This window comes from Canis lupus, chromosome 14, assembly GCF_048164855.1.
Source record: "Canis lupus baileyi chromosome 14, mCanLup2.hap1, whole genome shotgun sequence".
NCBI lineage: Eukaryota > Metazoa > Chordata > Mammalia > Carnivora > Canidae > Canis > Canis lupus.
The window spans coordinates 6547346-6566626 of NC_132851.1; the positions used below are offsets into that span (position 1 = coordinate 6547346).

Consider the following 19281-nt stretch of genomic DNA (forward strand, 5'->3'; position numbering starts at 1 on the left):
GCCTCCTGTTACCTACATCTATGTGTAGATTCTTTCCCTCTTCTGTTTCCATTAAGTTTCTATAATAATAATAATATTCTTTCCTATTCAAAACTGAAACACAGCTGTTGTGAATCTTTTGTGCAAAACAGATATTTATCCCAATTTTACCAAAGTGACTCACAAAAGTGTTAATCAGCTCCACATAACCATGAGACAATATTGGGCTCATGGTATTCCACATGCATATTTGTTAGTTAGTATTTTAAAATGTTATTTCTAGGGATGCCTGGGTGGCTCAGTGGTTGAGCGTCTGCCTTCGGCCTAGGGCGTGATCCTGGGGTCCCGGGATTGAGTCTCACATCGGGCTCCCGGCATGGAGCCTGCTTCTCCCTCTGCCTGTGTCTCTGCCTCTCTCTCTCTCTGTGTCTCTCATGAATAAATAAATAAAATCTTAAAATATATATATAAAATGTTATTTCTATCTACTATCAGTCATTCTACCCATGGTCTGACAGTGGGACAGAACATTTAGAATTGAAGCTTCCCCAAATCATCCTGACTACATTCCGGTGGTACAGAAATGTATTGTACTTGACTAAGCTTTGTTATTGAAATTCATTTCTAATCAAATTTTGCTGTAGGAACCCATTATATGCCTCCATTTAGAGATGGAACGGGTGTCTCCTCAGAAAGAGTCCTGCTAGAATCCTCACTAGCGCAGTAGAATGCCAGCTTTCCTCCTGCTTATCTGCTTGCTAGAACCTCTGATACCTGTCTATACTCCAGAGACTTACAAGAATGGATAGCATAAGTCTGATCTTTTACTTCTACTGAGTCCCACTGAGAAAATGGACATTTACTGGTCATTGGCTGAAGAACTAGCAATTCTCCTCTAAGTACTCTAAATGCTAGTTGTATCGCACTGAACCCAAGACTATCCGTTAATGTTAAATTAAAATAATATTTATTAAAAAATAAAAATAATATTTATATTATATATTACACATATATGGTATATAGGGTATATATGTTAATATTAATATATAATAATATTATATTAAAATTACAACATTATATTAAAATAACTGATGTTTCTTGACCACTAACCACTACTAGGCACTATGCAAGCATATTCACTATCTCACTTAATTTTCAAAATAATTATTTGAGGAAGTTTCTTTTACAACCCCCTATGGCTGGCACTATGGCTTGGCTACCCAAAAGTCATTTATATCCCTTTCCTTCTTCTTCATGACTGGAATGCTGATGTGAGGATGAGGGTGCAGCAGCCGGTTTGCAACCATGGGACAGCAAGCATGAAGATGGATGCCTCCATGCTGAGGATGTCAAAGCAGAAAGAGCCAATGTTCATGAAGAGCTACAAGGGCCCTGAATGGCCCAAATGTGGACTTATTATTAGAATAGAAAAATAAACCCTGAAGTAACTGACAAATTTTCTGTTCCTTGGGCCAAATACTTGTCTAATTAATGCATTTCATGTTATGAATGAGGAAACTAACTCAGTGAGTTTGGGTAACTTTTTCAAAGTCATGCAGCTGGTAGGCGTTAGAGAGGATTAGTACCCAAATCTGCCCAAGACCAACACACGTGCTATTAACCACAAAAACCACTGCACTGCCCTCTCATGATTGCATTTCCAGCAGGCAATCATGGTTCATCCTTTCCAAACTGTGTGTCACAGAATTCGGAGATTTTTCACAGGTGAGCCTCAGAAGAAAAAGCTTCTCTGGTAAAATAAAAAACGCTTCACCCTATGGCCGTTTTTTTGTTTTTGCTTTTGAGAACCACAATGTATAGTATATCAAAGTTTCTGAAAAATTCTTCAACAAAAAAAACTGACTGGTTAACTCAGAGATTCCTAAACTTATTTTCATATGGAGCACATTTTTTTTTAAAAGGACAATCCTCTGAGTTTCCTTCAGAACATTGTTCCCTGGGAACACCACTTTGGGAGGTCATTCACTGAATCTTAATTAAGAGTTATTTCCTTAGCTTTGGTTTAAAGTAAAAGAAAGTGAGTCACAGCTCTCTTTGCCGCATCTATTACTAGAATGAAGATCATTCTCAGCAATCAGACTGTCAACATTCCAGAAAATGTTGACAACACCCTGAAGGGATGCACTGTGATCGTGAAGGGCCCCAGAGGAACCCTGCGAAGGGACTTCAATCACATCAATGTAGAACTCAGTCTTCTCGGAAAGAAAAAGAAGAGGATCCGAGTTGACAAATGGTGGGGAAATACAAAAGAACTGACTACTGTTTGCACGATGTGTAGTCACATACAGAACATGATCAAGGGTGTCACACAGGGCTTCTGTTACAAGATGACATCTGTGTATGCTCACTTCCGCATCAACGTTGTTATTCAGGAGAATGGTTCTCTTGTTGAAATCAGAAATTTCTTAGGTGAAAAATATATTCGTGGGGTTTGGATGAGGCCAGGTGTTGCTTGTTCTGTATCTCAAGCCCAAAAAGATGAGTTAATTCTTGAAGGAAATGACATTGAGCTTGTTTCGAACTCAGCTGCTTTGATTCAGCAAGCGATAACTGTTAAAGACAAGGATATCAGAAAATTTGGGGATGGTATCTATGTTTCTGAAAAAGGAACAGTTCAGCAGGCTGATGAATAAGATCTGAGTTGTCCAGCAACAGAAACAGCAAGATGCCAGATGATTTTTCAGACTTATTTGTGATACCTTAAGAATGCAATAAAAACTATACTGATTTGGGAATAAAAGAAAAAGAAAAAGAAAAAGAAAGTGAGTCACAATTTGCTACTTTGTGAATATTCTTGAGGATTTCGTCCCCTACACAACTCAGGGCATCCTAGGTAATCCCAAATAATTTCTGGGAGAATTTGCTGCCAGGACAAAATAAGCACCTCCTGAGGAAATTGTCCGCTTCCTTTTTTCTAATAATGAGAATTATGTGACTTACTGTGTCTTCTCTTTTGCTTTGGCTTTCCGGAAGCTCAGAGACAAATGGGAAACAATTGCTGGCACAGATTCCTGGGTTTTACATATTTATGTTTTCTTTTATCTGATCTCAATTTCCTCTTTATTTTCCTTGGTCATGATTCTGTATTTGAATTTTATTGGTATTATTGCGTACATTCTTATGACAGTTCGTTCTTTGTGGAATGAGGTGGAGTATAAACAGTCGAAAATCAAGACTGTCATGAAAAAAATATGAGTCACATGGTCTCCTTGTCAACATGGTCAGGGCTACAATGCTTATCAAAGAATCAAGTTAATTAATTTAAATTGATGCTATAAAACTTGAAATTATGTCATGAATATCTAATAAAAGGAAGGAAGTAAATCTTCAAAGGAGGACTATATTCTTAGAGATGAAACATAAATACCTTTTATTTTATTATATTCTAATATAAATATAAATTATTGAATTAATTCTACTTCTCTAGATTGCTGAGCTAACTCAACATCCATACCAGCAAATTAGGTAACCAAATTAGTCACAGCTGTTGGGGAGAAAAGCTTTTTCCTTCTTCCCTGCTAGGGCCTTTGACTGGTCTAATAATTAAGTTGACATGAGAGATTAACAGGAGAAAAACACATTTAGGTTCATACATATGGGAGCCTTAAAGATATGAGACTCAAAAAAGTGACCAAAGCAGGCAACTTGCATGCTTTTTAGACAGAGAAACAACAAATTTGTGAAGAATTGGCAAAACAGTGGGGTTTGGGCTTGGGTAGTAAATTAATGAAGTAACAAAGTTTGTGTATACAATTTTCTTGGCTTTGTATTTCCTATCTCTGACCAAAGGATGACTTCTAGGGCAGCCCGCGTGACTCAACGGTTTAGCGTCACCTTCAGCCCAGGGTGTGATCCTGGAGACCCGGGATTGAATCCCAAATCAGGCTCCCTGCATGGAGCCTGCTTCTCCCCCTGCCTGTGTCTCTGCCTCTCTCTGTGTGTCTCTCATGAATAAATAAATAAAATCTTTTTTTAAGATTAATTAATTTATTTTTTATTTTTTTATTTTTAAAGATTTTATTTATTCATGAGAGAGAGAGGCAGAGACACAGGCAGAGGGAGAAGCAGGCTCCATACAGGGAGCCCGACGTGGGACTCGACGTGGGACTCGACATGGGACTCGACACCCCCACCCACCCCCCGCTGAAGGTGGCGCTAAACCGCTGAGCCACCAGGGCGCCCCGGGCCGCCCCCTCCCTTTTTTTAAAGGATGACTTCTAGCTTCCTGGACTAGGGGGGATACCTTCACATGGGAGGTTTACTTCCTGCTTACAGGGAGATGAAGGGCGATCAGAGTGTCCTTGTAACCAGCTTTTTCTTGAATAACTTTTGTTTAAAATAATGTGCCAGAGTTAACTCTGGGAATCGAACTAGGGGTGGTGGAAGGGGAGGAGGGAGGGGGGTGGGGGTGAGTGGGTGACAGGCACTGGGGGGGACACTTGACGGGATGAGCACTGGGTGTTATTCTGTATGTTGGCAAATTGAACACCAATAAAAAATAAATTTATTTAAAAAAAATAAAATAAAATAATGTGCCAAAGTGGCATATTTTTGGGTGGGATGTTGTGCTTCCATTTACAACCTTGCAGAAAAATAAAATCAAGAAAGGCAGACATGCCCTGTGATATATATCTATTTGAGGAAACTTAATTTTTAATTTAGTTAACCACGATTGACTAAGCGTTACTTCCTTAGGAAGGAATAGAATTTGCTGTAATTATCAACAGAGGAGAGTAAGTTATTCATGAGGTTGATTGCTTGTACTATTCATTAAAGGGGCAACCCAACAAGCCCCACAGCAGGAAGCAAATGCTAACTAAGGGCATACTGTGAAATTCAGTAGGCGATACAAAGAAATATGATACTGACGTTGACTCTTCAATTGTTGAGGGGAAAATACTTGGGTGTTGAGTAGGAGCTGGGAGAGAGAGTTCAGAATATATTATTGGTGGCCAGTTTTCAAACTCCTGTAGAGCTGCTTGCAGACATCATTAAACTTATTGACAACTTTTTATTTCTCTATAAAGCTTCTCTTAGATTTTTAAAGCTCTAAATTCTAGGCTTTAATCCAAGGCCTAGTGACTACATGGATAAATTTCATGTGTGAAGATATAACATTTTTAAATATTAATGTTTGCTTCTTTTTTTTAATTTTTTTTATTTATTTATGATAGTCACAGAGAGAGAGAGAGAGAGAGAGAGAGGCAGAGACACAGGCAGAGGGAGAAGCAGGCTCCATGCACCGGGAGCCCGACGTGGGATTCGATCCCGGGTCTCCAGGATCGCACCCTGGGCCAAAGGCAGGCTCCAAACCACTGCGCCACCCAGGGAACCCTTAATATTTGCTTCTTTCTCTCGATTCTTTCAGACAGCAAGAAGATGTCCTCCTCATGGTTCTCAGAAAAGAACATAAACTCAAGGAAACAGAAAGAGCTCAATTTTAGCTTTTGAGTTTCAACATAGATCTTGTAAACAAATGGCAGAAAAAATGGCTTAAGAAAAAAGGATTTTCAGGAAAACCTCTGTTAACCTTGTAAGAGATAGAATGAAGTGCAAAGGCTTAAATAAAGTTTCTCTTTCTTTTAAAAGAAGGCTGGTGTGTAGATCTGACATTGTCACCAGATACTCAGTTTCCACCTGTATTTTAGTTCCCTCCTAATACTGACTTACAGCCTTAGAATTACCTCCTGGTACAAAATGGTTGTTAGAGCTCCCATCATTATATTTACATCTAGGGATATCTAGGCAATAGGAACTAGGGAAAGGCAAAAAGTATTCCTTCCTGTGGAGTCAGATCACTTACCTAGGCAGCACAGAGGTCCCATGAACACTCATGCTTGTATTTCATTTGCCAGAACTTAGTCACGTGGCTATGCTTAGCTGCAAAAGAGCCTAGAAATTGTAATCTTTTATAGGGTATATGCTCTAAAATAAAATCAGAAGTAGAAAGAGAGTGGCTATAGGGTTGCAAATAGCAGTTTCTGCTCCAATCCTGAAGAACTCAAGGTATAAAATTGATGCCATAAATACAAATTGAGAGTAGTCCTTGATTATGCAAATTTTCCCACTTGGGTTGAGATAACAATTCTTTGGACTGGGGGATGAAGGGAGGAACTGAAAGTCAGTGAGGAGAAGGACATTGTGGGTCCTGAGCAGGTTCCTGTGCCAGAAGATTCACAACTGAATCCTCCAAAGAAAATTCAGACAGATTGGGGGATTCAAGAGCAGAGGTTCTGTGCCTTGCTCCCAGGTGAAAATCCAGGTGACAAGCCTCCTGCAATCGCTCCAGGCCTATGTGGTGAGTTATCCGTAATAGAAATGGCAACTGATATGTCTAGGCAGATAGAGCCTGAGACAACCATAATAGATCGCCTACAACCCTGGGGTAGTGTGGGAGGACATCCAGAATGTATGTTTGTAAGCCCTTCCCACTCCATAATGAGGGGCTCAAATGTAGCTAAGGAAGGTCAGCGGGCCTGAAGATACTTTGAGATGGAGAAAAGAGGGAGGGGAAGTGACCTTCTTGGACCCACTACAGATCAGATGGAGAACCCAGATGTCCTACAAATTTCCAGTGGGGTGATGCACATCTCCAGAAATATAAGAAGGGGACATCCACCTCCCTGACCTCCAACCCTGTGGCTCTGTGAGAGCTCCTGGAATTTAGCCATAATCCAGGGAATGGGGTGGGGAGGGTGGTGAAAATCTTGAATCGAATGAAAAAAAACAAACAAACCCTGAATTGGAATTAAAACACTCTGATTTGACTGGGTTTTCTCTAAAATGGCTGGGATTAAGTTATGCTACCATACTGGGGCGGGGTGGAGGGGAAGGGGGGGCTTGAGATTAAAATTAAATTCAGTTATCGGAAAAAAACGTTGTACAACTGAATGTGTATGGCATGTGGACATTCCTCTGCAACACGTGCTTTCTCAATTTGTCATCTCACTCTCAAGTCATTCAGCTGGGAATTTTGGCACCTTCTTTCTGTGGTATATGACAAGTAGTGACAAATGAGCATTTTGCTATTTTGACTAAAGTTATTTTCAGTGAGCAGAATTTCACTGTCACTTTGCTCCGATAATATTGTCCCTTCTATCTATGAGTCACAAATCTCCCCTCCACTCCCCACCAACAAGCGTCTACACAGATGGCCAAAGATGTATTTCCCAAACTAGTGTTGCATCTGAGCTGACCACTTGGTCCTGTCCTCCCCAGGGTTTTTCAAGTTTTAGCAATGCAAGCCCCAAGCCCCACAGATCTCTTCAACAGTTCCTGGCAAACCAGGACGGTTGGTCACCCTTGCTGTGTCTATCACCTAGAGGACTTGGTTAGTACAAATTCCCAGGCTCTGCCCTCCCTCAATGCTTTGAATTCATCAGGGTAGCGGTGGAAGCCCAAGATTCTGCATTTGTATACAAGCTCTTGGGGGATTTGATGTTGCAGGTCTGTGGACTATATTGGATGGGCCCAAGAGACAGGTCAGTTTTTTCCCAATCCTTTTTTTTTTTTCTTCAAGATTCTATTTATTCATGAGAGACACACAGAGAGAGGCAGAGACATAGGCAGAGGGAGAAGCAGGCTCCCTGTGGGGAATCTGATGTGGGACTCGATCCCAGGACCCCAGGATCACAACCTGAGCCAAAGGCAGACACTCAACCACTGAGCCACCCAGGTGCCCCAGTTTTTCCCCAGTCTTAACATAATAAAACAATGTTGATCCGTATATCTAATCAATGACACCGTTGTGGCAAAAACTTTGACCAAGATCCTAAGTTTCTCTCCTCTTCTTTTCTAGCAATTCCTTTGCCAGGTCAGTTATGTGGAGCTGAATTAGAGCTCATCCCCAGGAGTTTAGCCTAGAACCTGTCCCTCCAGCCCCTCTTGAAGTTCTATAAGCACCTAATTTTTTATATTGAATCCCTTCTTGCTAAAACAAGCAAAAGAGTGTTCTATTATCTATTACTGAATCCTGATGGATAAATCAGAGGACCCTAGAACATAGTCTGAGGAGTGGTAAAGAACAAGGGAAAGGACTTTGTGCACATTTCAGGGACCTAGGGAAAAGGAAAAACAGAGATTTCCTGTGAGTGCCAAAGCCTGTCTAGACAAAGATGTCCATGCATACCTTGGCCATTTACAAGCAAAACACTTATAAACCCAGCTATAGAACCATATCAATATGTTCCTGAACAATGACTACAGTTAGCAAAGAAATGACATCATCCTTCCTCTCAGTCAGAACAATATCCTTGCCCTAACTCTGTATACAACAAAAGCAAAATCTATTTGTCTGACAGATGAAAATGAACAGGCTTGAAGGTCATGGTGATCCCTCTGTGGTCTAACCAGCCTCCCCCAGTACAGTGTCTTACTCTAGAAGATCACAAATCTGAACGCAACTAGACATCATAAAATCACCTGAGCCCAGTGAAGACTGCTGGAACCAGAGACCCCAGGTCCTGCCGTGCTAAGAGGAGGAAGCACAGTCTAGAAGAAAGGAGTCCCAAATTTTCAAACATCTCTCAGGGGATCAACTCCACAGTCATTCCTTTTGGTTCTTTACTTAAGCCTTAAAAAATTCATTCATTATGTAAGGTAGAAAGGAAAAAGAGATGGCAAACATGCCTGCAACTACAAGGTCACTAAGTTGCTGAATCAAGCATGGTGAAGAACAAAGTACATTATGAAATCTCAAGGTAGACAATTCTTTCCTTTTCAAATTTTTATTTAAATTTTAATTAACATACAGTGCAATATTGGTTTCAAATGTAGAATTCAGTGGTTTATCTTACATACGGCACCCAGCAGTCATCACGACAGGTGCCCTCCTTAATCCCCATTACCCATTAGCCCACTACCCCTCCCCACCCCCCTCCATCAACCCTGTTTGTTCTCTATTATTAAGAGTCTCTTATGGTTTGTATCCCTCTCTCTTCCCGCCCTCCCCATCTATCTTGTTTCCTAAATTCCTCATATGAGTGAGACCATATGGTACTGGTCTTTCTTTTATTTCACTTAGCATAATACACTCTAGTTCCATCCATGTCATTGCAAATGGCAAGATTTCATTCTTTTTGATGGCTGAGTAATATTCCATTGTATATATGTACCACTTCTTTATCCGTTCATCAGTTGGTGGACATTTGGGCTCTTTCCATAGTTTAGCTATTGTTGATAGTGCTGTTATAAACATAGGGGTACACGTACTCCTTTGAATCTGTATTTTTGTGATTGATGGATCATAGGGTAGTTCTATTTTTAACTTTCTGAGGAAACTCCACACTGTTTTCCAGAGTGGCTGCACCAGTTTGCATTTCCACCAGCAGTGCAAGAAGGTTCCCCTCTCTCCACATCCTCATCAACTCAATGTAGACAGTCCTTAATATTAAGTCAAGCATGCCAATTAAATTCTCGAAATCAGGTTATGCATGTGTCAGGACTCAGGGCTAGATATTAAAGTTAATACTTCTCCTGATGAAGCAGCACTTCTTTATTTATTTACTTATGATAGACACACAGAGAGAGGCAGAGACACAGGCAGAAGGAGAAGCAGGCTGCATGCCCCATGCCTGGAGCCCGACGCGGGACTCCATCCCGGGACTCCAGGATCGCGCCCTGGGCCAAAGGCAGGCGCCAAACCGCTGAGCCACCCAGGGATCCCCTGAAGCAGCACTTCTGCCAAGACTTGGCGAGTTGCTCTGCATGCACTGATAGCCCATCCAGCAGAAGTGGCATTGACAAATGCAGGAAAATACTGCACCTTTTTTCTGTTTTATTTTCCAGCCTTATTGAGATATAATTGATATATAACATTGTGTAAATTTTAAGGTGTGCAATATGGTGATTCGATACACATGTGTACTGCAACGTGATTACCTTAATAAGGTTAGTTAACACCTCCAACACCTCACATAATTACCATTTGTGTGTGTGTGTGTTGAGAACATTTAAGAACTACTCTTTTAGCAAATTTCAAGTATATAATACAATACTGGTGACTCTGGTCACCATGCTGTATATTTGATCCTGAAAGTAACACACATTGCATCAGCCTGATTCTCTTATGCCTTTGCAAGTAACTTATGCTGCCATCTTTGACTCATTTATCAGAAAATCCTTTTCTGACTTGCAAAAGACACTTTGCAACAGACATTTTTGTGTAAACTTGATTACTATTCTGTAAAGTCCCATTTTAACAAGACAAAAGAATCAACATAATCCTTTTTTTGACCCCCTCAAATTTTGGCTTCTTATCCCAATAGAAACTCTTTACCCATTGGGCCATTTAAAAGGTGTAAGATCATCATATGTTGCAGGTTGGTTTTTTTTTAAAGATTTTATTTATTTATTCATGAAAGACATAGGGGGGTGGAAGGGTGGGAGGGCAGAGACACAGGCAGAGGGAGAAGCAGGCTCCCTGCAGGGAGCCTGACCTGGGACTGGATCCCGGGTCTCCAGGATCATGCCCTGGGCTGAAGGCGGCACTAAACCCCTGAGCCACCCAGGCTGCCCATATGTTGCAGTTTTTACATTTTTACTTCTGTTTTTCTCTCCTGTTACACTTACAATGAAATTGTAAATATATTAATTTATTATAATTTATTGTAATTATTTCATCTATTTTTCGGAAGGCACTTTATATACAATACTTTAAGTTACAGGGTAAGAACAAAAGGGTAGAATCATTTTTTACCCCACGTTTAATAATAGAACACCCCGGCAGAAAATCAGTAAGGAAATAGAATTAAACTATACTATACACCAACCAAACCCAACAGACATGAACGAATCTTGAAAATACTGTGCTAGGAGAATGTTAGCCACAAAGCACACACATTGAATGATCCCATTTATAGAAACTGTTTCAGAATAGGCACATCCATAGAGATAGAAATTATGGTAGTGGTTTCTAGAAGCTGTGGGGAGGAAACATGACTCCGTCTAGCTGGGAAGGGAGAGGAAAGGTAGACATTCCTGTTTGGGACCCTGGTGTCAGATAACTCTGTGCCCTGAGACATGAGTTTTAACTTGAGTATTTCCCTGTAATTTTTAAAATGAAACCAATATTAATTGCCATTCATGTGTCTCTGGAGTTTTGCCAAAATTTATGACATATTAAGGCTGAGCTAGTGAAGCTGGAAAAGGCAGCAACAGGGCCCAAGAGGAGGAATGAAGAATGGGAAAGGACAGGAAGAGAGCTAGTTTCTTACCCGCATTATAAAGCTGTTGCAAGTAATGATTCCTTTCATTTATATAGTGTGCTGTGTCTGTGCAAGCACTTTGCATCCACAGCACACTATATAAATGAAAGGAATCATTACTGTTTAATGAGCCAGAAGAATAGTTCACTAAATTATTAGTGTCTGAGTGACTGTTCAGTTCTCATGTGTAGGATCATGCCCAAATTTTTCATAGAAAGTTTTGGTCTTTGAAAGATTGGTGTGTCATAAATATAAACTAACAATACAGTCATTAACTGGCATAAATTATCCTGTTACTGTGACTACATGAGATGTCAACAAAAATCTAAAATGCATAATAAAATTTTCTCAGTACTTTGACAGAATTTGAAAGACAATTAAGACAAGGGTATAAAAGCACTTTGTTAACTGGAAAATGCTAAATAAATGCTAGTTATTATTATCATTTGAACTAAGTAAGTGTTATTCATTTTGCTTTTTTTTTTTTTAGGTACATGTCAAAAAATACCAACCAATTTCCAGTTCAGTCCTATGACAATATTTATTGGTGCCATCTGCTGGAAATTGCTGAAAAATCGATGGGATTAAGATAAACCACATGATAAAGAGCACAGTTCATGGTATTTTAAGTACATGTATTCCTTATATATTAAAATTAATATCAGTAAAGTTTCTGGCATGCGTTTCTTATATTCAAATTTTCTATGTAAAATATTTTGATGATGAATAAATGAATATGTTTCATAAACTGTAATATTCATTCATTCCAGTGCTCTATTTGGAGCTCTTTAGGTCTGCCAGGCCCTGGGATAAGAATTAGGGATGCAGGGTACCTGGGTGTCTCAGTGGTTGAGCATCTGCCTTCGGGTCAAGTGGTGATCCCAGGGTCCTGGGATCGAGTCCCGCTTTGGTCTCCCCGAAGGGAACCTGCTTCTCCTTCTGCCTATGTCTCTTCCTCTCTCTCTGTGTCTCTCATGAATAAATAAATACATTTTTTAAATAAAATATTTTTTTAAAAAAAGAATTAAGGATGCAAGGAGGTATAACTATCTCTGCTTGCAAGTGGTCAGTGTCGTCCAGCTAGTGAGGGAGATGACAGATCCATGAACAACTAAATGTGACACGACGGGGTAAGCAAAGACCTCATGTGGGAAAGTGAGGAGGGACTTTCCCAATCCAGGAGGTGATGGTCTTTTCCACAAAATATTGAAATCTCCCACCTTTTCAGGGGTAGAGGAAAGAAGGAAGAATTACAGAAGAAAAACCAAACTTGAGAAAGTGAAGCTATTAGGCAAATGGAGGTAGGAATTTTTTTTTTTTTTACACTACCTCCAATCACAGGAAACAGGTATCAAGTGGTCTCCATGACGAATAAGCTTATTTTATTTTTTAAAAGATTTTATTTATTTATTTATTTGAGAGAGAGAGAGGAAGGGAGGGACAGAGGGAAAGAAGCAGATTCCGCCCTGAGTATGGAGCCAGAGGCGGGAATCGGTCTCACGACTCTGAGATCATGTCTTGAGCCAAAACCAGGAGTCAGACGCTTAACTGACCACGCCACCTAGGCACCCTGAGGAACTGAATTTTAAACTTTATTTAATTTTAAATTAATTTGAGGCACCACGTGCAGTTAGTGGTTTCCCTATACGATAGCGCAGACCTAGACCCCTGGGATGCACAGGGGATCACAGCTGAGCAACAGGCAAATGGTGGGTAGAGGGTCCAAGCCAGAGAGATGTGGGATCATTCCCTTTCTGGCCCTCTCACTTCCTCGCTGTGTTACCTTAGGCAAGTTACTCAGTCTCTAGGAGCCAGCTGTAAAATGGCAATGATAATAGTACCTACCTTTTAGGAGGGCGGTTACTGGCAGAACCAAGCAAGATGATGCAACCATTCAGCAAATGTCTGACTCATGGTAAGTACTCAATAAATGTTCATTATAATTATCATCTAAAATATTTCCAAAACTTTATCATGGGGGGCAGGGCAATATGCAGGAGGTCCATGGAGTGATGGTAGGCTGACTTGGCTCCCAACACTTCTAGATCTGTAGTTCCGTGGATGTCTTTGCTGAATGGTTTCTTTCTCTCCCATGTTATTCTTTGTCTCTTGTCTAGTGATTTCAGTCTTTCTATTCTTCCTATAGTATGGACTGGTTTGTTTTGTTTTGTTTTTTACCTGACTTAATTATCATACTATTAAAGCCATGTTACAGAAAACTGACTAATTATCGTATGCTATAGAAGTTTGCAATTATGTCCAAATAATTTTTGATGGACCTGCCACAGTGATAAGTTTTCTTGTTAATAACTATTTTGTTCTCAGGGGTGATTTTTCTGACACCACTATGACAGGCCACAAGGCTTTACCCATAATACACTGCAAGGTATGTTTATGTCTGACTGATTTTTCCTTATTAAATTTTTTTTTCAAGATTTTATTTATTTATTTGAGAGAAAGAGAGACAGTGCATAGGAGGAGGGTCAGAGGAGAAGGAGGAGGGTGAAGGACAAGCAGACTCTGAGCTGAGTGTGGAGCCAGTCGCAGGGCTAGATCTCATGACCCTGAGATCATGACCTAAGCTGAAATCAAGAGTTAGATGCAATCGAGTCAGCCACCCAGTCACCCCTCTTTATTACATTCTTAGAGATAAGAAAGATTTATAAATGTTCACAAAAGTTTTATAATAGCTCTAATACATTATGGGGCTTGATTTATTACAAACTCTACTATTTTGTGCCTAAACTAGCACTATCTCCCACAATCTCTCTCTTTCAGTGGTTTAAGAGAACAGACTAGTATCTGGATACTTATTTTTTGTACAAATAACATAGATATGTCTCTATATTGTTAGCTGCTTAGAGAACAACATTCCAGTTGAGATTGACAGGAATTTGACAAGACATGACTGTCCTTGCAGTGGTGTTGAAGGAGTGGAACATTCTATCATGAGGGTTGAAAAAAAAAATATATATATATATAATATTTCACTATATAGATAAATAATATATAATATAAAAGTGTAGATTATATCTCTTTTTAAAAAATATTTTATTTATTTATTCATGAGAGACACAGAGAAAGAGGCAGAGACACAGGCAGAGGGAGAAGCAGGCTCCATGCAGGGAGCCCGATGTGGGACTCGATCCGGGGCCTCCAGGACCTTGCCCTGGGCTGAAGGCAGGCACTAAACGGCTGAGCCATCCAGGGATCCCCAGATTATATTTCATTATATATATTATCACTATATATATATTTTTCTTTGCTCAACTACATTGTTAAATATGGTAGATTTTTTAGATAACTTACAAGGGAGCCTTTGAGGAAAGGATAAACATAAAAGGAATGTTAAGCCCTATATGGAACCTAAGCCAACAATAACAAGATTAGCCTGCATGTAGCTTGTTAGCCTGGATAGGTTGCTCTAAGTATTATGTGATGACCAGAGCACAGGCACACCAGATCTTTCACTTAAGCTAGTCAGAATCATGGGTTGCTCTGAGTATTTCCTGTGGATATGTTTTAACACTAGTGGGAGCTCTTGGCATTAAGGAAAAACAAACAGGCAAACACAGGACCCACCATTGTTGTGCAAACTTCTCCGTCTCATCTTAGATCCAGTCCTCAGGTCTGGGAGACTTATCCTTAAGGACATCATTTGCCAAGACAGATCAATTTTTTTTCAAAGCGCATGCTTAGCCTCAGCATAAGGCACTTCCTTCTCAGCATGGAAGGAAATAATTTGCTACAATCTTCCTTTCTAACCTCTGAACAATAGTTAAGCCAGTGACAGGAAATTAATCCCTGGCCGTTAGTTATCGCTGTCTTTCAATTTTAGGTTATTTCCACACCTGTTATGTATATAAGACGTCATTCAAAAGAAAATCACAAAAAGCATACATGAGAAGGTGTAGAGGAAGAGGCAAAAGGTTGTTTTTCTACACTTTTGAGGACATATTAGGGGAAATGTAAGAAAACAATAAAGTTTATTAAACATTTACTGTAACACTTGACAGTGGCATTTCTACTTTCTAGAACAGTCTTTGTCTAGTTGCCTGCAGCTGCTGTGACACCCTGTATTCTATCTAGCACTTTATTAAATTCCTGGCATAAACTCTGGACGAAAGAGGGCAATTTCTCCCTAACTTTGGCCTTCCAGACCACAGTACATGATTGTCAATGAGAGGGTGGCCTAGCATATTCTTGGGAAGCAGAGAAGAGATGCTCACAGTAAGAGATTACTTAATCTTGGAAGGGCTGTGAATTTCCACTTTCTTGGGCTCTCTATGGTCACCCTGACACTCCTACCTAATTCTGTTTCTGATGAAAGGAATAAGAGAACCAGAAGAAGTGAATCATGGGCTACTGGAACTGTAAGCTGTCCTGGGGACATCAGGATCCATCCCCTTCCTTACACATTGAGGTGAAGACTCTGAGAGCTGGAGCAACTTAACTCAAGTTTTCTTCTAGTCTTCCCACGACACCATGCTGCACATATGACAATGCACTGGATTAAATTCATAGCTTCCATTAGGTGGAGAGCGGGCAGTGGAGGGACTTACAAAATGTCAGGCACCATGCTATGGGTTTTATGTACCCTTAAGTAATATAAGGCAGATTAGGGATACATCATCCCTAATGTCCAAGATGTATCCAGTTTTTCCCTCCTTGATATAGAGTCTCTGCAGCTCATGATAGTTAAATAATATAAGGGTACATAAAACCCATATATTATTTATGGTATAAGGATTATCTCTCATATAATCCTCATACCAAATCTATGAATTATTATTATTCTAATTTTTCAGATTCTTAAACTAAAACTTTAAGAGTCTAAGTCACAGATTAGTGAATGGCTGAGCCAGGTTTCAAACCCACATATGTCTGAATGCAAGGGCCATTTATTCAAACCGCTATGCTATGCTATGCTATGCTGTTGATGTAAAATATTACTTATTGCCAAGACATGAGGAGTAATCAAGGACCACAGGAGACTGTGAGATCCCAGGAAACATCCAGGGCAAGGATAGTCCCCTAAGAGAAATAATAACGACAATAGCTATCATTAACTGAGTGTCTACTAAAGGCCAGACACTTTGTATTTGTTATTTAATTTATCACAACCACCCTGTGAGGTAAGGGTAATTACATACTCATTTTTCAGATGAGGAACCTGAGAATTAGAGAAATCAAGTAACTTCTTAAGTTACATTGTTGGCAAGTGGCAAAATGGGACTGATAGGTAAATCTAAGTGATTTGAAATGTCACGCTCTTCCTCATTTTAAGATGAGTGCCTGGCTTAGGAATCAGTTTAATAGATACTGAATGTATGAATAAATGAATGAAAAAAATGAATAGGGACTGTAATGGAATATGTACCTGTTATGTAATGGCCAAGTAGGCCTTGGTAAGAATCTCTTAAAAACATAATGTTTTGTTTTTCTCCAAAAGATAGAACCGGGACAAATCCGGGGAAATTGCAGACTTCCTGTGGCTTCCTGTACAGGAATCCGGCTTCAACATGTTCGTTGCCTGGATGACCTTCAATCCTATGATTCAAAGATTCTATGAGAGTCAGTGTCTTTACAGGGGCATAATAATGAATAACTTTCCAACATAGAGCTGCCTTATAAAACAGCGATTTGCCCGTCTTTCAAGGTGATCCATGTGACCACCTGCCAGAAATGCTGTAGAAGAAATTATTAAACTGGGTAGTGCAGAAGACTGTTTGCAAAAGTGGCTACACTTTACTCTCTCCCCTTTACCCACTTCCCTTTGCAAGATGATGTTAAAGCTCCTCCCATGGAGAGATGGCATTCACCCACCCCTTGAGTCTGGGCTGGCCTTGTAGCTCACTTCCCCTTGTAGCTCACTTCTGATTCCTTAGCTCAGAATCCAACAGAAGCAATATTCGCCAGTTGTGAGTCTAGGTCTCAAATGGCCTTGCGTATTTTTGCTGTCCTTCTGGAAACCCTGAGAACCCTGTGGATGAACCCTAGCTGGAAAAGGCTGCTGGAGAATACAGGGCAATATGGGGAAGAGAAGCGGCACAGCCAATAGCCAGCCGACCTCTGGAAGCATTCGCACCTTGCTGGCTTGTGGAGGACCACAGATGCATGAAGCTTAGCTGAGACCAGAAGATGCACCCCCCGCCCCGCAGTTAACCTGTAAACTCATGGGCAATAGCAAGTGGTTGCTGTGTGATTCTCGAAAGCACCTCCTGAGACGGGAAGAGACAGGGAATGCCTGATGTCCCAATCAGACTAGGTCATGTTGCCATCAAATGCCTGTATCCCAGAAGGCCTCTTCAATGGACTTAGTAGCCAACATTAATTGGACATCTTACTACTTGCCAGGTAATAGTTGCAATGCTTTATATAAACTAATTCTTAAGTCTCACAGCAACCAGTGAGAAATACATTATTATTGTTTCACTGATTTGACAGATAGAGAAGCTATGACAGAGAACTGAAGACACTTACCTGGGGTACAGAGTTAGTAAATGTCTAGCACAGGTTTCCAACCCAGGGAGCCTAAAGCTACAGCCCTTGGCATTAGACGCCCTACAGTGCCTCTTGCTATCCAATGTAAAATATAAAGGGAAGACTGTTTGCAGGGACTATACTTACCTTCACAAAACCTGGTGGTTGTGCGTATTCCCCACCCCCACCCCCACCATGCCTTTCACCAGGCTCTCTACAGAACACCAGACCAAATGCCTCATTCGTTTTCCAGGCTTCTCCCAACTCAAAGTCGTTTTTCTTATTTCTTGTTTTTAAGGAATTTCACTGTTATATTTGAAGCTTAGAACCGTGATCAGGAGAAATGTTTAAAAAGGCTCATTACCAAAAGTATGGGAGCAATTAGAAAAAACACTCCTTTCCCAAAAGAGAATCAGTTTTCCATTGTGAGATTTTCCATCTTACCCAGAAATGGAAATGTGCATAAATTAGGTTTAGAAAAGTGTAGGAGATAGGCTTATGCAAAAGGCTTTACCAGGGAATCAAATGCTAAATAAAATGATAAAAGCAGATCTAATAATCATCCCTAATGTCCGAGATGTATCCAGTTTTTTCCTCCTTGATGTGGTTTCTCTGCAGCTCATGATAGTTACAAAATGTCTCAAATCACTATTTTTCTTGTTGAATACAATGGGCTGCCAACACTTCAATCATGGTTAAACTAGTCCAGCAGTAAAAAGCCAAGGAGTGTGTGTATCCATTCCAACATTTTCTGCAGTTTGGTAGCATATAGCTCTCTACTGTAAGATTTCTTAAATGAGAATTCCAGTTGCCAAACTGTTTGAAACATGACCAAGACATATATACTTTTCTAAAAATTTCTCTATTTAATTTCTCCCTAAGATCTGGCAGTATCATTCATTTCCCTACTAGTGTTTTTTTCTGACATTTCTTGGGACCCTGGTACAACACCCCCTCCCCCCGCATCCCACAGATACACACAGTAGGACTTAGTCATTCCTGACTTGTTGCAGGGCAGTGGGAATCCTCTATTACCCTTCACCTCCATCCCACTGCTAGGGATTTGACTGCTGCCTCTAGGCAGAGTAGTAGAAATAGTGGTCTATCTGCTTATAGATCTTCTTTTTTTTCCTCCCCATTTGTCTAAGTAATTGTTTTAGAGCATTCTTATAATCTCATCTTGTCTATAACTTTTTAAGGCCCTGATAGGGACCCTCACTTCTCCCATCTCTTGAAATTAACCACCAGACTCTCAAACCCAAGATGCTAGTCTTGTTCAGGGAAGTTTTCATGGAACTCTTTCTTTTTCTTTTTTAATGAACTTTGTATTTCAGAACACTTTACGTTCACAGCAAAATTGAATTGGGAAGTACAGAGAGCTCCCAGATACTATCAGCCATCACATGCAGCTTCCCTCACTAATGACATCCCATACTAGAGTGGTACATTTATTGCAACTGATGAATCTACATTGAGATGTCATTATCACCCAGAATACATACTTTTTAAAAAAGATTTATTTATTTATTCATTCATTCATTCATTCATTCATGAGAGACACACACACACACACACAGAGGCAGACACAGGTAGA

At 40.1% G+C, this 19281-nt stretch overlaps 1 pseudogene; it reads left to right on the top strand.

Moving 5' to 3' along the window:
- Nucleotides 1-2033: 2033 nt before the first annotated feature.
- On the top strand, nucleotides 2034-2727 carry LOC140603353 (large ribosomal subunit protein uL6 pseudogene; annotated as a pseudogene).
- The last annotated feature ends 16554 nt before the right edge of the window (nucleotides 2728-19281 follow it).